Below are 18,885 nucleotides of genomic sequence, written 5' to 3'. Positions count from 1 at the left end.
AAATGTCGGTGTAAGTCCACATGTCCACATCTGGTTCTCATCCTGTGCTGGCCAGTTCTCGGCGTGTGTCGGGCTACCCATGATTGTCGCCGCGATGGTGGAAAGGGCCCGCGACGGCGCACGTAAGGAAAGAGTTTCTCCTTATCGGGTTGGTCGGCTCTTTACCTTTCATCTTCGCCCATTTCCCCTCAATGGCCGTCAAGTGTTAGGCTAGCGTAAACACTTTGTTGTATGCACACGTAAGGGGAAAAATATAAGAAAAAGAAAAAAAGAAAAAAAAAGAACAAGAAAGAACAGTGTACACGTACGAGTCAGTCAGACAAACAAGCATGGTCTCCAGCTTTGGATCATTGTCCCCAATTTCTTCCTGGCTTACTTCTCGGAGGCAAGAGAGTCTTCCGGGGTCTTCGTTGATGCCGGCTACTAATGTTCTAAATTTGAAAATAAAATTTGCCTCATGCTGTTCGCGCTCGCACCTGTTTAAGAAACCGGACTGTAAAAGAGTTACACTGATGTTTTCAAAACTGTTGTTTGGCAGGCGCAGATGTCTAGATAAAGGTAGCTTCGGCAGTGAAGTGGCGTGGTACCGGTGATTATTGAACAGCAGCCGAAATGGCATGTCTGTTTGGCCGATATATTCTTGTCCACAGATGTTGCAATGTAGCATGTATATTACGTTACTGGAGTCACAATTAAGGCTTTCAGTTATGCAGAATTTGAAATCCGAGAAGTTCGCTTTGGATTCACGTGTTGTGAGCATCTGTGGGCATACCTTGCATCGAGATTTTCCGCAGGGATGGCACCCTGATTGAATTTTGGAGGGGTTTGTTTTGGCTCTGACAAGAATGTCCTTCAGGTTTTTATCCCTGCGGTACACCATGTGAGGTGACTCCGCGAAAATTGAAGTTAGTCGTTTGCTTTGCCTGATTATGTTGAAACGGCGGGAAAGTATGTTGTTGATTCATGGCACTGATGAGGAATAAGTTAGTACAAGGTTCGTTTGGGAAGTCGTTTTAAATACTCTGTTTGGCCCCTTAATTATATCATTCCGGTTCACGTTGCGAGCACGTATGGCATCGTCAATAATGTCTTCGGGATAATTTTGTTTCAAAAAGAAATGCTTTAGGTGTTCTGCGTGTCTGTCCAATTCCCGCATATCGATGCATATTCTTCGGTACCGGTAGGCCTGAGAATATGGAATACCCGTTTTGCAATGCTTTGGGTGGCTGCTGTTGAAATGTAGGTACATTTGACGGTCTGTAGGCTTTTTGGAAAAGTTTGTTGACAAGCGGTCACTGTTGACCATGACAGTGACGTCTAAGAAGTTATTTGTAGTTTTGGGAATTTTGTGCGTGAATTTATTTGACGGGTTGCACTTGTTAAAATCCGCTATGAAGCGGAAAAGACTTCTCTCATCGTGGTTCCATATCATAAAAGTAGTCTAAGTATCATAAAAGTAAAAGTAAGTATCATATCATAAAAGTCTAAGTATCCTCTGTAAGAGAGAGGTTCCAAAGTGCGTTCCTGAATGAATGGGATTTCAAGTGAAGCCATGAAGGTGCTTGCAAAGTTTGGGGCCCTTTTTGTGCCCATTGCAGTGCCACCGACCTGAAGAAAGTGCTTGCCATTGAACTCAAAATGGTTATAACTTAGTTCATGTTCAAGAAGTGTAAACAGTACCTCGCTACTTACACCAGTTAATGAGTCAGATTTTACATATTCAGAAACCATAGCCGTTATTCCGTCATAGTGGGGTATGTTGGTGTACAGTGAGCAGACGTCCATGGTCACCAGAAAACTACCGCCTGGTATGATGAGAATTGAAGTTTCGCAGATGAAGTAGTTTGTGTCCTTTAGAATATAGGGGAAATTCGGGGGGATGTCTTTTATTAACGAATTGATGAATTTTGATATATTTTCTGTTGATGTGCTGTTACTGGATACTATCGGACGTCCCGGATAGCCTGCCTTGTGTATTTTGGGGAGCAAATAGAATCGACCGGGAACAGAATGGGCCGTTAACATTGCTTTTAACATTTTGCCGGTAATTTTCTCGTCCCGGCGGAGATTGTTTAGGGTTCCTTTATCTCACTTTCAAATTCGGGAGTCTTGTTCGTTGGAAGTTTTTTGTACAATTTTGTTTCTGAATGTGGTCGTTCTCCGTCCTTCAAGTAGTCCTACGTGTTTAGAATTACCATGTAGCCCCCTTTATCAGCCGGTTTGATAGTAATTTCGGTGTTTTTTCGTAGTTCATCGAGTGCCTTTCGTTCTGACTTTGATATGTTGTTTCGAAATGGCCGATTTTTTTCATACGCTCTGATGATATCTTTTTGAACTGCTGATATATACATATCGAGGTGTTTGTCCCTCTGCTCACCTGGAGACCATGATTTGTCGCCACCAATCAATCTATTCTCGTCCGTACAGTCCTTGCGATCATGAAAGTATTCACGGAGGCGGAGATTACGCGCAAGGTTATCGAGGTCATGGTACAGTTCAAATTCATTGAATCTACCGAATGATGGACAAAAGGTTAAGCTTCTCGACAAAAGTTGTAGCTGAGCGGGTGTAAGCGTTGTGTTGGACAGATTGAGGACATTTTTCTCATAAGTTTTTGGTTGCTCTCGGCTATCACGTGGCATGGGACTGTCAGCGTCATATTGGAGAGTAAGGCTGTTTTGATTAGGATTACACTGTAGTTTCGAGTTCCCATTTTACTCCTCAAAGTCAGGTTGTGGTGCGGTTGGTCCCTGGCGTTCTTTTGCGGCCTCATTCCTATTTTTTCTGTTGCAGAGCAGTGGAGCTTCTGCAGTTCGGATTGAATTTTCTATCTTTTACTACTGAAATTTCGCCACTCTTTTTTAGTTCATATCTTTCCAGTTCTCTTGCCTCATGCTCTCCGAGATTAGATACCAATTTCTGCGTGGCCTCCATGACACAGTATTCCGCGGCCTTACGCTCACTATGATCCGCAATGTCCCGAGTCAGTTGCAAGGACGCTTCTAGTAATATTTTTTCCCACTTCCCCTTTTCTGCTTCTTAACGTAGACATTGAGGGGTTGCAGGCTAGGCGGAGGCCCTTAGGTGCAATTTGGTGAGATATATATTTGGTTAGATGTTCTACATGTTTTTCGTATTGCACCCGTTTTTCAACGATTTTCTTAGTCGTCAGAAATGACTGGGACCTTGCGTGTTTGAGACTGCCCGTATCTTTTGTTTCCCCGTGTCAATTGGAAGCCGCCGCCCAAGTCTTCGCTGCGTTCGTCCGCCTGGTGTTATAGGGCCTCGCTAGTGGGAGTGGAGACGTCGTCACTGCTGGGTCCTGCATGGCTCTGAGTGTCCCTCGGCTCCCCGTTGTTGATTGGGCTTGGCACTGGCGTTCACCGTGCAAGCTGTTGCCGCCGATCTCCATGCCGCTGACGTCCATCGCAGCTGTACCCATATTCAACGGTACATGAAGAAATGACGATTTACCGCTTGTCAGTTCATTGACTGTTCCGGAGACCTCCACTACAACGTCTCATAACCATATGGTGGGTTTCGGGTGTTACACCCCACATATCAATCAATCAGTTGATCGTCTGATGACACACTGTTCGCCGCTGTTACAGTGCCAGTGTGTATTACTGTGATGTGGCCTTCAATTTGCTGGCTCATATATATATATATATATATATATATATACATATATATATATATATATATATATATATATATATATATATATATATGTATGTATATATATATATATGTATGTATATATATATACGTTTGTAGTAATTAAGTCTACAACCTTTATCGCCTTACATTGTGCTCCCAACCCCCTCTGTAGAGGCAACCAGCGAAAATGTTGTGAAGACAGCGAAGGAAGACAAAGAGACAGGACATGTGCTTGACTTACAATTGAATGAATGTTACTTCTAACAAGCACGAAAATATTGACGATTTCTTACTGACTTGTCACCGATCATATCGATTTCTTCACTTCTTTCTTCAATAAAAATTTTCTTTGTATCTCGAGTAATTACCAAGTTCTATTGGAAATAACGAATAAAGGACTTTTTTTTTTTCCTATATAGACTTTAAAATTGTTCGCTTACATTAACGACCGTCTTCTTGGCCAATCCCCTGTAGTGAGGAAGACTAGAGAAACAAGCAAGCGAGCCACGCATCCGATTGCAAGGGCACTTAAAATAGATTCCTCTGCTTGGCAATGCAGTGACAATAACGTCGATTCTTCACAAAATCACGTGACCTGTTTACAGGTTTCACAATACAACTTGTAATATAGCAGTAATATTGCGTGGAACAAACGTACATTACTATCGGGCGTCAGAACATGCCATTATCATAACGACTTCATGGTTTAAAGCTGACCAGTCATTATTAAATACCCACACGTTACTACGTAGATTTCCTTAAGACCACGTTGCGGGTGCAAAACAAGTGCGGAAAGATTTGACACGCCTAATTGCTCGTAATTTAAAACGTGGTACTCATTACACTATATTTATTTATTTATTTATTTATTTATTTATTTATTTATTTATTTATTTATTTATTTATTTATTTATTACTACCTCGAATGTTCCATGAGGTGTATTGAATGAGCGGTTGGTATAACCACACTCTGGTATAACTAATACACAATGGTTTAGATTCTTGCCTTGAAAGATCTATGCCTGGAGTGGTGCACGATGTCGGCAGGGAGACAATTGCAGTCTTTTCCAGTCTGAACGAAAAATGATTTCATGTGGGTGGTAGTGTGGCTGTTAGGGATCAACTGCTATTGGGTAGCTTTATATATTACATTGCGGCAATCTACATTTTAAACTTCTCGAGTAACGTCATACAATCAAAGCTATGCACTAAGTGCATGCTTGGAGTACGTGCACTAGAAATGGGATAGTGCTGTCACTTTCAACTCTTAATGGGGAAGCTTAAAAATCCACAGTTTTTTTCTTTATAAAACAGCAGTTTATATAAGAGGAGCTGCTAAACACTGCATCCATAAGTTTTTTTTTTTTTTAAGTGACCACGCCCCGCGACACAGCAGCAATTCACGGTTTACAAACGAGAGCTTATGGGCAGACGTGTTGTGCCTGCACTAAAATTCAATTCCGCAATCAACGTAATACCGTTCTGTTAGGAAGTGCTCTAGCAATTTTGTCTTCGTGATTGTTTACGAAAGCTCATTTCGTGGGCGAAATTTGTCCTTGAAGTACTTCCACGTGTTACTGCTGCGATTGAATCAATACTATTTTCTAAATGTCATAATTTCAGTACCTTTAGAGGCGCGCTATGTAATGCTGAAAATCTTTATACGGGCAAAATTAACGTAAAATTACCAAGTAATCTTCACAGACTCTCACATGTCTTGCGTGAACAGTCACTTGACTACTCTTTTTTTTTTGCTACTATGACCTTCTACGTGCACTGCGAAGACCTGCCTTTTGCGTTTCTGTTGAAGATCCCCGGGATACATCGTGTATCATTTCTTGGATTACTTATCTAGCCTGTGCGTCAATGAGTAAAATTCTTTGGTCTCACGTGTATTTCGGCAGTCTGAAGTCTCTTGAATGGAAAGTTGCCTTTGCAGTACCCTGGCTGGTTTCTATGAGGGCACGCTGCTTTTGTTTTCTTTTGAACTGAGGCATTTGCAGCGAGCACAAAATCTCCTTCTGCAATTGTTGCTCCTATATTCGTATGGTAGATCTAGAAAGCCGTACAATTTTTTTAAGTCGTCAACAAAATCAACTTCTACTTTTTTTGTGCATGGGTTTTATCTGGAGTGTTCCCTTAATCACCCAGGATATTCTCACCAAACTCTCCACTTTGTCTGTGTGAACTGTGCACATTATGTTGTTTTTTTTCTGAGGACTTGCGCGAAAAACCTAAGTATGAAGTCAGGAAGGTAGGTATGGTCATCTTTATATTCGGCGGGCCATGAGGCCTACCTCAGGGAAATTACATTCCCTACTCTTCATTGCTTCGTTCTTTCCAGGCCCGAGTTGTCACTCACCTTCTTTTGTCCTAACTTCATTTTGTTTTGTCTGCTACTCTTATATTTTTTATTCCTTTCAATAAAACCTTACATAAGATCTGCCCCACAGCTCGCTTTCAATATGACTGAAACCCATCATATGGAAACTTTTGTCGTCTCCCGAAAACATTGTAAATTTTGTTCATATTAAGCGTACAGCTTGAGAAAAATAGAGGCCAATTTACGCGTATGCTGGACCAGATATCAGTTCATTTTACTACATGTGAATTTGTTTTTTTACACGCATGTATGTCGATGGTGGCATATTTAATTGCACTCAGACCTTATAGCGAGTGGCAATCAATGAATACGTTATGCAACCTCACGTAAGATGTTCAGTAATTGTGTAAAATGACAATCAATCAACTTGAAGGCACTAGCTGAAGTCAGCATATTGGTCACTGTAAAAATGCGACTTTCTCAGCATGACCTCCGAGATTACACACCGGTGGGAAACCATGCGTTGTGCAATCTCGAAGGCCATGGCCTACTTGCCTTAGCTCACGTATGCCCCGTGAGCTAAGGCAAGTACAACTGAGGTATGCTATGCGAGTTTCGCGTATATAGAGTGTGTAGCCTAATGTAGCCAAAACAAGCAAGTCACTCATCAATGTCACTAATTTGTTACGCTGGCTTTGCGCCGCACTCGCTATTATTCATGCAAACGTACGTGGACAGAAAGGAAACAGTGCGTCCACTATACGCCTTGAAACGAGGCATCAGCCGACTCCCTTGTTTTTGGTTACCCAGCCACTCATTAGCGTTTTCAAGTATTAGGCGTCTTAGCATGTTTTACCCAGTTTGATAAATTTACATCGATGCATTTGAGCGTTCATACGGTCAAAATCGTTCATTTTACGAGCAAACTCTGTGATTATAATTATGCTTGTCCTACAAAGAACTTCCACCAAGGGGCTGTAAGCTCATTTTAACAAAAAAAGCGAAGTCAGGTTCAGGAACAAGCCAGTCACCACTTGGTGACTGCAGTGCGAGACAACGGCATATAGTAAGAACACCGGAGAAAAATTTTCTGCATTTCGCTCGGCCAATGCAGTTACGGAAAGATTAATTGATTCGGGCCGGAAAAGATTGCCTACCAATGTCACCCTGGCTAGATTATTTCTTTTCAATTGCTTCAAACACGAATCAGGAGAACCAGATGTCAAATTGTGTGGGTGTGTAGGGGAGTACATTTACTGAAAACTGATGTGCACACGAACAGTCCCATTAAACTCGAGAGTGTCTTCCGCCCTTCAGGCGGGCTTTCGTTTCGAATCCTATATTACTTCGGGCTCACACTCTTACCTTTGCACTCGCTATTCTTTTTGCTTCATTTCTGTCGGCAGCCTTTTTTTTTTCCAACACCCATTTTTTTTCTCAGGTCAACGAAAGAATTAAAGAATAAGTTTCCTCTTCAAAGAGCGATGCTGGGTTGCGACAACAATCTGTCTCCGCTTCTCCCCTTCATATTCATAGTACCAATCTTTAACTTATTCCGCTTCATTTCTCATTTACCGTCCTCCCCACCTTGTCTGTCTGTCTTTTAAAGCTGTTCAGAAATTGCTGCGGCCATCACGTTTCGAATTTAATCGTGCGCCACTATCGCGTTTAAGGCTCGTTCTTCTGATTTGTGGGGTTTTAACGTCCCAAAACCACTGTATGATTATGAGACACGCCGTAGTGGAGGGCTCCGTAAATTTTGACCACCTGGGGTTCTTTAACGTGCACCCAAATCTGAGCACACGGGCCTACAACATTTCCGCCTCCATCGGAAATGCAGCCGCCGCAGCCGGGATTTGAACCCGCGACCTGCGGGTCAGCAGCCGAGTACCTTAGCCACTAGACCACCGCGGCGGGGCAAGGCTCGTTCTTCTACTGCTGCAATGCTTCAGAATCCGTGCTTTGCCTTTTATTCCGCGGTTTCGTGTGGCTTCGTCGCTGTGTGGCGGCTATCTTATTCTCAGGTTTGCGCTCGTCCGAAAGCTAGCGTTCATCTGTGCCTTCTGTGTCCTTGCAATGCGCAATCATAGTTCTCTTCCTCTTATCTCACTGGCCTTCCTTCTGTCTTTCTTCCTTTCTTTATTTCTTCCTTTAGTACGCTGCACACTAGAATTTGTGCTGAAAGGCTTCGCATTGTAGATTCCTATTTGGCCGATGACGTCTTCGTATCTGCAATAACGCTGAACAGGCGCTCACCTTGCTGCCTCTGCTCTTCTTATTCACGCCTCCCGTGTGTGCCGTCATTGCCAAAGTTGGAAAGACAACTCCTGCTGTCAAAAACTTTGTCAGTTTCAGTTTTCGTTTCGTCTCCGGTATAACCGTGGTTTCCCGCTGCCCTAACATGCCTTCACTCACGCATAGAACGCACGACGCATGAAGTGGTGTTATGGCCTTTGAACTTTACGTGGAACGTCACGGTGATGTTGATGAGAAAATGTCTGAAGTGTTGCCATAATTGCTCTCGCAATAAAACGACAGATTCAACGCTCTCTGTTGGAATACAGAAACAACCAGGTTCCTTCGTATTTTCGTATTTGACACGTCTCTCGGCTTCATCTGGCCCTTTCTCTAACGAGTGACGATTTCCACGATGATGGCGATCATTCCGGATCAACCATACGTCCCAGATACATTGCTTACATGGGCAGTCAAGTGGAAAGCGGCAGTGAATTACGAGGCCACAATGGATATCGATACGATGGATACCAGAGGTGATCTCCTGGATATGTCGAGATAATGCTAGAAACATTTAAAAACACTGAAATTTGGAGGCGTTTGTGTTCGAACAAAGTGGTAATAAGAACGTGCAAGCAGGCAAGAAACGAGAGAAAGAGTTACACAAACAAGCACTCACTTCGAACAGAGTTTGAAGTGATCCCTCGTCTGCGTAACTCTGTCTCTCATTTCTGGACTGCGTACGCACTCATCCATATCACCACTAGATAGTTTACCTTGTATGTTGTTTTGCTGACGTCATTTAGGTTGGCTCTTGGTTGCACCTGTCGTACAACTTTTTTTTATTTAAAACCGCAATCCAACATGCCAAAATTTTCATCGCTTGTAGGGTGCAACCATCTTTGCCGAGGGGCTGCTGACTACGTCGAATGAATGGTACGCTAGCACGCTGTTTTTTTAATCTTATGATAGCCGCCAGTGTTCGCTCACCATCAGCTGTGACGTAACTATACTTCGCATAGCCCCTACGCTAGCCTCGCCGACAGATGGCAAGTGGGTCATGTACAGAGGCGGTAGAATTTTCGGACTATGTGAGTGCGGGTCAACGAGAACTGTGGCGCTTTTTGACGACTGCCTGCCAAGCTCAAAGACCACGCACTGCGCACGTGCGGCCTCTTTTACCTGCCACCCCGCTCGTTTGCTCTTTTCAACAGCGTGCGTACCGGAACGCCAGAATTGCAAGGTGTGGTCACTCCTATTGTCACCGCGGAAACGGTGAGCGACAATATCATGACGAAAAGACGCGATTTGAACTGGCAGAGCTTGGTGCGTACCACATCCTGCGCTTCAGTTGTCCTGTGCTCCGCAAGACATTTCCACAGAACACCCCGAGAAATTCTAGTGTGCATGTTTCCCAGGAATAAAAGCTGTTCAGTAACCTCCTAAAGGTTGATTTTTGAAAAAAAAATGGCCGCTTGTCTACGTGAATCGCTGCAAATGTCACCGAATGACGATAAGCTTATAGTGGCCGTACTACATGAGTCCTGCAGCCTCATCTGCGGCCATCCGTGATGCTGTTCTCGTACCGTTTCCATCATGGCGGAATAAGGGCAATTGAGGTTTCTTTGATCAGATCTCAATATACCGTATTAACTGCTGGCATACCATGTGTTCATATCTTCACGACATGTCGGTAATGTTTTGGTCGCGCGTGGCACAGTGTTTTCAAAGAAGCATGTGTGAGACAAATGTATTCTATTGTGTGGCATTGAGGATGAATGGCTGTGCGCATGCACTTTTTGTGCGCCGCATGACGCTTGTGTAGGGCGCAGAGCTACTGCAGTTAAGTTGTATCTCCATGTCGTTGTACCGAAGAGTAGGAAACTCCCGATTTTTCGTTATTCATTGCGTCACACCGTGAACGCAGCGTAATAAACACTGCTGTCTTTAGAACTGCATACCTATGTATCTTCTCAAACAAAGACATGCTATGTTCAAAACTTCCCTATGATTGTTGTGCCTCAGATATGCGTATTATTCACTTTTTGATTGACAGTGTTCGCACGTATGAACGCAAAAACCAGGTTGAGATGGCTGGTCGCTGAGCAAAGGTTAAACCTCCGTCCTTCTAGTGAATCCGTTGACAGACATAAGCAGCAAGACAGACATACCAAAATTTCTGCGTTGAAGTATCCCAAGACAATCATACATGTGTCCAGCGACGCGGAGCGTCTGGGACTAAGGCGCAGATTGCGGCGTTAACCGAGCACTGCTCATACAAATTCCATCTTATCATCATGAAATCACAGCTCGGTGTTTCTGCAGCGACAGCAGGAGTGACACCTTGCGCTCCATTTGCCCTTCTTGTGCGCGTGCTGTTAAAGAGAGCGAACGTAAAGGCTGGCCGATAAAAAAGGGCGTGTGCAGTGCGTGCTCTCGAACTTCGTAGGGAGCCTTCAGAAGGTACACGTGGTGCTGCTTGACAAGTATACTGCTGACTGGACGAGTTGGTGCACCCGCTCCTGTCGTCTGCAAAAGTTTGACCACCACTGTGCACTTGCTCTAAACCCTGCTTTGCTCGCAGTCATACGCCCTTTCCGCATTTTGTCGCAGGACTGTCATGTGTGATCAACTGATTTCTTTTAGCTTTCAGAGCTTGTCATTGCACTATTGGAGATAACAACGTCTAGTCAGAAAGCGCGAAATCTTTATATGCCCTACGCTTTAGTGCTCACGTTTTCCTCATGTTTTATGAAAAAAATTAGCGCAAGTGGCGATGCGAAGGTGGCGCCTGTAAGAAGTGTATAGCGAAGGCCAGAAATAAATCACTTGCTCATATGCGAGGTCGGAGTGGTTCAGTGGTGCCTTAAGGAGCTTGGAGTCTGCCACCTTGTCTCTAATGAATGCTTTTGTGCTTTAATAACTATTGCGCTTTTCGTGATCTGAAGTTGGCACGCTGCGTTGAAGATGTACGAGGTACACGAGGAATGTTCTGTGGGACGAGAAGATGCCTGAAGCGAGTGTTACTGTTTGCGAAGTGCGGCGAAACACGTATCACATGGCTGCGATGCTGAATCTATACTCTTCCTTCTACGTGCGATGCCAAACAGACCAAGGCCATGGAATTTTTCCGGTTCACCCTCGATATCCATCAGGTAAGTAATGTAACCGCTGTATTCGCTCTACACCTTAGCGTATTTGTGGCTCTTAGGTTAGTCACATCAGTCGTTAGCAAACATTGTCTCTGTTTCATCGAGATACGGGCGCATGCTTGCATACGCATGCAAAAAGCACGCCAGGGGCGTAGCCGCGTATTTCTTTCAGAATGCGTTCATACCACCTGTATACCGGGTATTCTAAGTTAAACTTGATGATTTTCTTAAATTTCATCACTGGCAAGATCACAAAAACTACATTTTCAGATGGCATATGTATTTAGGGGGACGTAATGTGAGACAATAATGGCGGCTGTTAGTGGCCAAAATAACTAAATTTAACAACTATTACCTTTTCGATGACTGCTGAAAGTAGGCATAATTGTATTCAAAAGTTCTAAGCAGTCGCGTTTCTGCACAAGTACAACTGGAAGAATCCTTCTTGTATGTCAGTGCTCAGAGATATTCTTAGGCAAAGTTTAATTGTGCCTTGAATGTGTGCGCATGCAGGGCGGTGAAGATAGGTGCAACGTTCCTGCCCGATGTGACGAAAAGCCACAGCTTGCTATCGCCAGCTGTAAAGGGTAACCGTTATCATCTTTGCCAATGCCATCGGCACGTTGTCAGAATAAACGACGCACAATACTGCCGCTGTCCATCCGAGAGGAGCTTTGCACCAGTGCTGACTGTCTTGCATGCGTAATTATGCAAAGCACAAATAAGCTTTGCAGCGGGATATCTCCTGGCACAGATGTCCTAGAATTTTCGCAAGAGTGACTGTGTATAAACGCGACTGCCTCCAACTGTTCAATAAAAATATGCCTCCTTACTGCAGTGATGGGAAAGTTCATTATTAAATCGTACCTGATTCGGCTACGGACAGCCATAATTATTGTCTCACTTTGTGTCCCCCTGAATACATAAGTTATCTACGAAGATGGTTTTAATCTTTCTCCCTGTGCTGAATGTTAAGAAAACCATAAAGCTTAACTTTGAACATCCGGTGTATGCTTACGCATGTGTTTGTACGTGTGGCGTGTATTTAGGATTACCAATTTAAAATTTTCAGGGAGGGTGGTTGAGTGTAGAACAGTGTTGAGCTCCCTGGCTACGCCGGTGGAGCACACCAATGTATTACACCAACATATCAGAAGTACTCACACAATATTTAATGTGTATGCCTCTAGGTATGATATCAGCTAAATTATAGCGAAAGCTTTTGTAGGGTACGCATTTGGTCTAGTTGGTTCACAATGACGAGTGAAAAAACAGCTCTCAAATGACAGGACTAATCAAGAATACCGAATGCAGCGTTGTGGTGGGCGTGCTTTCTTCGTCCTGCATTTGTAGGGTTGTTTCTCTGCTCGCAGCAATGGGTTGCTTTGCCAGCGGCAATAGATTTGGATCATATTTTGTGAACGATGCTAAAAAACGTTCTTTTTATTTACTTCAAGATCGTGATTTCGGCGCCGGCCTAAATTGTGGAAAACCGAGCTGACCATTGGATCTCGTTATAAATTAGGTCTGATCACTCGTTATGAATTTGGTCCCGTCAGTCAGAATCATATGAGGCCGATGTGCGCGTGCCACTGAAACATCTCGATCTGAGCGGCTCATGACAAACTAAGCGATGGATGGCGCACTCTGTCATAGTGTTTTGCAGTATGTGAGGCAATTTAAAGTGAAACACGCAATGAATACGCAATGAAAGAGTTTGGCCACCTAATTGTATATTCAGTGCCGAGTCGAGAAAGTGCGCTGCTTGTGCTCAGGCAAGATTCTCTTCAGAGCACTTCGGTTTTGAATACTTCATGAAAGTATGCGCCCATTTTTGTTGACTTCATTTGTTGGTGCCGCTCAAAGAGGTGTTGGCTGTCATGGCAACAGCACCGTTGACACATAACTGAATGGGGTGGAGACAGGACTTGCGTGCATCGCATTAATTTCACCTGTATATGGAGACATCGAAAAGTAGTCTTAAAAAGTGATTGAGCAATTAGCGAACCATATGAGGTTGGTCACTCTACCACAATTTCTTTCTCGTTCCGGTCTGAGAACTGGCTAAGCTCCCTGTCTTTCCTCATTTATTACTCCTCCTCTTTCTCGCTGTTTAAATATATCACCCTATTCCGACTCGCAAATAAGCAACCGCTACTTTTACGTTCCGTACAGGACTACACAATGCTTTGTTTGTTAAGGCAAACAACTTTTATTCGTTACAAAACATGAAAAGTGACCAGCGTCAGCGTCAACGCGAACGGTGGGCACAAACATATGATGCCATACAAATTTCCACGTAGAGTTAGCCGTGCGAGTTGTTAAGTTGCGACGTCATCGAGATGCCACAGATAGTCACATTACATCGTCGCATAGCCAAACACTGGGAGATCTCAAAGGAAGAGTTACACCACGTGCGGTGCGCAAAGCTTCAAAGAAAAAAAAAGGGGGGGGGGATCAATATTAGCAGAGTAGAAAACGACCAAGAGCTCCCCCCTTCGAGTGTAGTTTTAGGCGAATTCATAAAAGTCACTGTGATATTTTTATTTGTTTAATTACTTAGACTTCATGTTATTTAGACATTTGTCAAAAAATGTCACTTCCCCTTTTGGATATATGCACTGCGAGCTATCACAAACAAGTTTGTGAATGGAAAAACAATTATTGAAAAGGTAAATAAGAATAAAAAGCTGAGAGCCATCACAGCTGTAAGAATAGAAATACATAAGACATCACATTTTTTTTTTCAATTCTGTTGAGGCACAGATCGCAAACTCTCGCCGATCAGGTGCCAAGCAACTAAGCTCGAGAATGTGGGTTTCGGCAGCTGCATTTCGATAGAGGGTAAATGCAGAAAACAAGCACCTGTGCCGCTCCTTAGAAATGTGACGCAAACGACTATTTACATTGTCTCTCTGCTGGCTTTCATGAACGTGATTGGTTGGGACGTGTGTGGAGAGTGGGTGTGGAGGGTGTCAGCTGCGCTCAGTGGCGGGAACGAGTTCAGATTGCGTGTGTGGCGCGCGCCGCACAGCACGAGCCATCTGCCCGAGCACCGGAGCGCGCACCTGTCTTGCTTGGTGCGCTTGCCCGGCGCAAGCAGCATCGACGGTGGTGAAAGCGATGGTGTAATGTGGCCCTGAGGCACTTCGCTCCTAAAAAGAGCCACGTGTTTGCTTTTAGGCGTGCGCCAGAGAACCTTGGGTGGGCAAAGTTAGCGCGGAGTCACCCACCAGGGCATGCCGTAAACAATATCATGGCTTCGGCTCTTTAAACCTCAGTATGAAATCATGATCGCATCTCTCGCTATCGTGGATAAGTATTCTTATAAAACTACCATGCGATGTGCGTATCCTGGACGACAACGCCCATCTACACAGCATTGGCGCTTAGTCTGGGCGCGCCGACAAGTACTTCGACATGCGCTTAGTGTTTAAAAATTGGAATATGATGAACGCAATAGAGGAATATCATGAACGCAATAAGCCACTAGAATTGCCGTGGCTTATTGATGTAAACATTGGCTTATGCTTGAGGTTACATGAACCGACGCCGAGTGGAGATCCAGAAGGTGGGAGCATGGTAAGGAGTAGCGACTGAGACATTATCTCCAGTTACTCAATTATGTTTGCCTTGGTGGTGCCTCTCCAGAGCCAAGTCGAAACGCAATGCCACCATTTGAACACTTCCTATTTTCGCCATATCCCTTTTGGGAGAAAAAAAAAAGGATGTAAAGATGAAAGAGATGTAAAAAGTACGACGGGACTTCGATGCCGATTTTGTTTGTTCTTACCGTCTTCTTTACCGCTCACGAGAGTAAAGAATCGCTCGGCAGAAGAAAATGATGTCGCCTTCAAGCCAACATGGCGTTCAAATAACAGCTGGAGGAGACTGATCAAAAGCCAATGTGAAATCGAGCTGTGAGTGTAACATCAAAACAGCCACGAAGCATAGTACGAACAAATAATAGACGAGAAAACGGTGTGGTCGAAGCTTGCGGGGCTGTGGAAAAATATGGCCAGCACGAGAGATAAAGTTATGAAAGAAAGCGCGCAGTGCACCACTTGCTGTTCATAATGGAGAATGAAGAAGCGGTAAAAGTCGACAAGAATAAGAGGTCAACCGTACTTTTTTTTGCATTCTGCTTGGTTCTTGAGTTCGGAAGGCAGATTAATCTACGACTGAAAATAGCAGTGGGTATTCGTTTTTGATAGAATGACTTTGCGTGGCCATGCTGCGACTTCTCTTTTTCCTTGGAGGAATCAAGCAAAGCATTTCAGATGTAAGTTCTAGGGAGGAACAGCTGTAAAAAGGTAACACAAAGTGGCAGTTTCTCGATACTTTAGGTGTGCGCAGAACAAGTCTACCGAAAGATTCTTACGCATCTGATAATAAGTTTCGAGCAGAATAAATTAGGGGACATAAGGCTAAGGGAAGGCAGTGCACTCTTGTTCAATGCTCTGTCTGCTTGCATCTTCCATACTTTTCTAGCTCACTCGTTTTATTTTTTGGTCTAGCTTTAACACAAGCTTTTTAGGACTAACACTTTACAGCTAATGTATAAACGTGTAAATAAATAAATAAATGAATAAATAAATAAAGAAAGAAATGAATGAATAAATAAATAAATAACGTTTGCCTACTAAGCATCCTCGGTCGTTCGGCTAACGACTGGTAAATAGCCACCTAGTCGCCTAATTTGGTCACAAGCCCTTTCGCAGAGATTCATTTGTCTAAACCAAAGAATGCTAAGCGTCAGAAAACAATTTCAGCCCATGGTGAGACCCAACAATACACTGCACTAGCTGGGTGGACGTCGTTATTTCCAGCTGCACATCGGCTCATTACGCCGGTGAAGGCGCAACGCGCCATCCATAATTTTACGTCTATAGTTAACCTTTGGTAACTATTTTTATGGAAACTACCTCGCTCGTGCAGCATCTACGCAGTGAAGCGGGAATATGGCAAGGACTTTCTCGGTGAGACGTATAAAAGCCCCTTGGTAGAGGGCATGTTTCACCGAGTGCGGCACAGTGAGGGGTGAAATAGAGAACTAAAAGCTTATTGTAGAATGCTTCATTCTCACAAAGCTTGGTGTGAACTCTCTTTTTTCGTCCCTCCATAGAGAAGTGAAGATGCATCGTGTTTATGGCAAACTAGAAGCGTGACGGGAATGTTATGCGGAGCACGAGCTCAGACATGACGCCTGCCCCGAAGACGAGTTGTGAGCCGTCCATCTGTCGGCTGGGGTAGGTTTCGGCAGCAGCTGTTGACGTCACGGATGCCGAGCTTCCTTGAAGACGTGTTTCTGTTCTGATGACCCCGTTACGCAGGTCTTCTCGGGAGAAAAGGGATGAGCTCTCTTCACTGCAACACGTACGTCACAACCGGTGGCGACGTATCTAGTGGGGTTATTCCTTCCCGCCATGTTTTGGACAAACTATATCAGAAATACATATCTTACTTAAGGCAAATGAAAGAGCGTATAAATAAAGGGCCTGATTTTTACATTGAAAATTTTGAGAGATCTCTACAATGACTATTTCTGGCATCGTAATTATCCGCTCGTAACAGCCATCATGCAAAATAAGATCAAAACACTATATATATAAAACATATCCTCAAGACAATGGAATTCAAAATCAGGTTGTTTACGTATAGAGCCCAGTGTTACACCACCGAGCTACGCCAGTGCTTGGAAATCTGTGGCAAACAGAACCTCTGCAGGCTACATGTCGGGGAAGAAATCAAATTACCATGCAGAATACAGCGTTTTATAATGCTAAAATAACAATCAAGTGTCTCACAATGCAGCATGCGTAACAAGAGACCTGGGTCGTTGAATGCTTCCAACCGATTATGATTGCCCCCATGTAGTGCCTTCTAGGCCCGTAGGGTATCTGGATAAAAAAGACCAGGCTAAATTTCGTCGTACTCATCAGCGACATCATCAACAAACTGCACACAATGTCCTACAGGTGTACAATAACAGGTACCACACTTCCCCGAAGAACTAATAATGGTATAGTGGGTGCTTCTTTACTTTGCAAAAAGTATCATAGTCTAATGGGTACTATGCAAGTATAGTCGTAGTTGCCCCAAGGGTGTTTTACAAGGGCTCTGGAAAAATCTCTTCTGCTATGTCATGGTCCCTGCGGCTTCGTCTATTTAGAGCTTTCGCATTACAAATGGTTCTCTTTTTTGTACGAACAAGTGCCGCAGTATAGTTAGAGCCCTATATATACTTTCTGGGCATAATTATTATTGAAAAATATTTGAAATGACACCTGGATTGTTTCAGCAAAAATTGAGATTGCTCTATTAGTATGTCCTAATCAATCCACATTCGGCGCGCAATTTGACTGAAGCGTTTTGTGTTTATAGTATAGATCGCTCTCACTCAGTACAAGCTTGGACCCCAATGGGCGCTGGTGAAAAAGGTTTTCAGAAATGATTACCTCATTTTGCCATATATTAGGAAGGAAAGAATACATGAAGGAATAAGGCAGGGAGGTTAACTAGGCAGCTGACAGGTTGGCTACCATCATCTGGAATAAAAAAAGCATGCTGATATTTTGTCTGGCCTGACAAATTATGCTGAGTATTTACAGGGTGAGCGATTGATTTTTTTGTCTACATGGTAATAAAAGTCTCAAGTGTCGATTGATATATAGCTATACATACCAGTTTATTACCAACAAGACAAAACACAAGGGCTATTAATTTATGCCGCACGTCCTGCCACCAGAAGAATACAGGCATTTCAACGGCAGTAGCGTTTCATCATTGTATGCCTTAAGTTAAAGCATGAAAGTATGAGTGGTAAAGCTTTTGACGAATCAAAATGATGTAAGGTCATTCAATGATTCAAATTTCAATGGCTTGTCGGCTGGTCTGATAAGCTGAAGGTGAAAGCTGGAGAGTGTGCATATTTTGGCACTGCTTCCTGAAACTGCATATTCAATACGCAGTGCAAAATTTTTTGTATGAATGCAATCTACACCAAGAAAAATCTTCTAAAGACAAATGTCCTGGTGGCACCACACACATCAGTAGCGAGTGCACACAGTGTATGAAAATTGAAGTGAAATTGACGACATATTTTGTTTATGAATTTTCACCTCAGGAACTCTTTATACCGCTGAATGAATTATTCTTTACAGTACACAGTGGTGGCATAGAGGTTTCAATTCTCGGTCGCATATCCGAAAATCGCGGGGTTTGATGGCTGCCGTGGAGGTGTAGCATTTACACAGAGGCGGAATGCTAGAGGCTCGCGCACTGTGTTATATCAAAGCACGTCAAAGATTGCCAGATGGTCAATATTTGCGGAGTCGTCCACTATGGCGTGCCTGATAATGGTACCATGGATATGCTACGGTGGATGGTGATGTTGATAATTCGTTGATACTACTACTACTACAACTTCTAATAATAATAATAATAATAATAATAATAATAATAATAATAATGTAAAGAAGAGGAAGTACTTCGGTGGCACGCAGCCGGAAGTAC

General features: G+C 43.5%; 1 long non-coding RNA gene across 1 annotated transcript in view; it reads left to right on the top strand.

Moving 5' to 3' along the window:
• Positions 1–10,687: 10,687 nt before the first annotated feature.
• Positions 10,688–18,885, top strand: part of LOC142814181 (uncharacterized) — a 103,424-nt gene continuing 95,226 nt past the window's right edge. The window contains exon 1 of the long non-coding RNA XR_012894835.1: positions 10,688–11,373. This is a non-coding gene — a long non-coding RNA (uncharacterized LOC142814181). The remainder of the gene's footprint in view (positions 11,374–18,885) is intronic.

Source organism: Rhipicephalus microplus, chromosome 4, assembly GCF_043290135.1.
Source record: "Rhipicephalus microplus isolate Deutch F79 chromosome 4, USDA_Rmic, whole genome shotgun sequence".
NCBI lineage: Eukaryota > Metazoa > Arthropoda > Arachnida > Ixodida > Ixodidae > Rhipicephalus > Rhipicephalus microplus.
This window is presented reverse-complemented; position numbering and strand designations above follow the sequence as displayed.